Source organism: Halichoerus grypus, chromosome 11, assembly GCF_964656455.1.
Source record: "Halichoerus grypus chromosome 11, mHalGry1.hap1.1, whole genome shotgun sequence".
Classification (NCBI taxonomy): domain Eukaryota; kingdom Metazoa; phylum Chordata; class Mammalia; order Carnivora; family Phocidae; genus Halichoerus; species Halichoerus grypus.
Genome location: NC_135722.1, coordinates 51,445,803 through 51,447,784, shown reverse-complemented (window position 1 = coordinate 51,447,784; position 1,982 = coordinate 51,445,803). Strand labels below are relative to the sequence as shown.

Here is a 1,982-nt window from a genome sequence, read left to right as displayed (position 1 = left end):
CACATCCTCACCAGCATTTGGTGTTGTCAGTGTTCCAGATTCTGGCCATTCTAATAGGTGTATAGTGGTATCTCATTGTTGTTGTTGTTTTTTTTTTTTTTTTAAAGATTTTATTTATTTGACACAGAGAGACACAGCGAGAGAGGGAACACCAGTGGGGAGTGGGAGAGGGAGAAGCAGGCTTCCCGCCCAGCAGGGAGCCTGACAACGTGGGGCTCGATCCCAGGACCCTGGGATCATGACCTGAGCTGAAGGCAGACGCCTAACGACTGAGCCACCCAGGCGCCCCTCATTGTTGTTTTAATTTGCATTTCCCTGATACTGTATGATGTGGAGCATCTTTGCATATGTTTGTTTGCCATTTTCATATCGTCTTGGCTGAAGTGTCTGCTAATTAAGGTCTTTGGCTTATTTTTAAATCAGGTTGTTTATTTTCTTGTTGTTGAATTTTAAGAATTTCTTTCTGTATTTTAGAGAACAGTCCTTTACAGATACGTCTTTTGCAAATATCTTGTCCCAGTCTGTGGCTTGTCTTTTCATTCTGTTAACATCTTTTACAGAGCAGAAAATTTTAATTTTAATTAAGACCAGCTTGTCAGTTCTTTCTTTCATGGATCATGCCTTTGGTTTTGTATCTTTTTTTTTTTTTTTTTTTGGTTGTCAAATGATCCTTTATTGAAACATTTGCCTTTGTAGTTAGCTAGCTGGGCGTTCCACCGCACCACTGTTGATGTCATCTGTGATGTCATGAGGGTGGCGGCCATCAACATTGCAGCCCACAGACTGGGCAGTCCCCAGGATTTCTTTAATGGTTCCAGAGAGTTCTCTGTCTAAAGATCGGTGTCGCATCTGTTGGGTAATATTGACAGTCTCATCAAAAGTGATATTTCCACTGTGCTTAATGTTTTTCTGCTTCTTTCTGTCTCTTGGTGGTTCCTTGAGGGCTTTGAGAATCAGGGCAGAGGCAGAAGGTACCACTTCAGTCTGGGCCTGTCTGTTCTGAATGGTCAGTTTCACCATAATCCTTAGACCCTTCCAATCACTGGTTGCCTTGGCGATGTCATCACCAACCTTTTTTTGGAGACAGACCCAGTGGGCCGATCTTCGGGGCCAGGGCAGACACACTGACTTTGCCACCAGTGCACCTCAGGTACACGACTTTGATCTCGTTGGGGTTGAACTTAGGCGGCACGGCGGAAGTGGCTGGTGTCGGATGAACCCGGATTCGGGACAACCGAAGAAAGTTGCACCTTTGCCTCCCCGAGCCGAAAGCCAAAAGCTGGTTTTGTATCTTAAAAGTCATCACCAAACCCAAGGTGACCTGGATTTTCTTCTACATTATCTTCTAGGAGTTTTATATTTTGCACCTGTGATCTCTTCAGGTCTGTGATCCATTTTAAGTTAATTTTGCACCTTCACAAAAAGTGTGAAGTGTGTGTAGATTTATCATTTTGTATGTGATGGCCAGTTGTTACAGCTACATTTGTTGAAATTACCACTGCCCCTTTGTCAAATATCAGTTGAGTATACTTACGTGAGTATATTTGTGGACTCTCTGTTCTGTTCCATTGATCAATTTGTTTATTCTTTTGCCAATACCACTTTGTCTTGATTACTGTAGCTTTGCAGTATGTCTTGAAGTCAGAGATTGTCATTCATCTAACTTTGTTCTCCTCAATGTTGTGTTGGTTATTCTGGGTCTTTTGCCTCTCCATATAAACTATAGAATCAGTTTGTCAGTATCTACCAAGCAAATTGCTGGGGTTTTGATTGGGATGGCATTGGGTCTATAGATCAAGTTGGGAACGACTGACAGTCTTGACTATATTGAGTCTTCCTATCCATAAACATGGACTATTTCTCCATTTATTTAGTTCCTTGATTTTGTTCATCAGTTTTGTAGTTTTCCTCACAAAGGTATTATACATAGTTTGTTAGATTTTCACCTAAGTATTTCATTTTTATGGATGCTATTATAAATG

General features: G+C 41.4%; 1 pseudogene; it reads right to left on the bottom strand.

Annotated features, from left to right (window-relative positions):
- Window positions 1–521: 521 nt before the first annotated feature.
- On the bottom strand, window positions 522–1,303 carry LOC118552788 (large ribosomal subunit protein uL11 pseudogene; annotated as a pseudogene).
- Window positions 1,304–1,982: the final 679 nt, after the last annotated feature.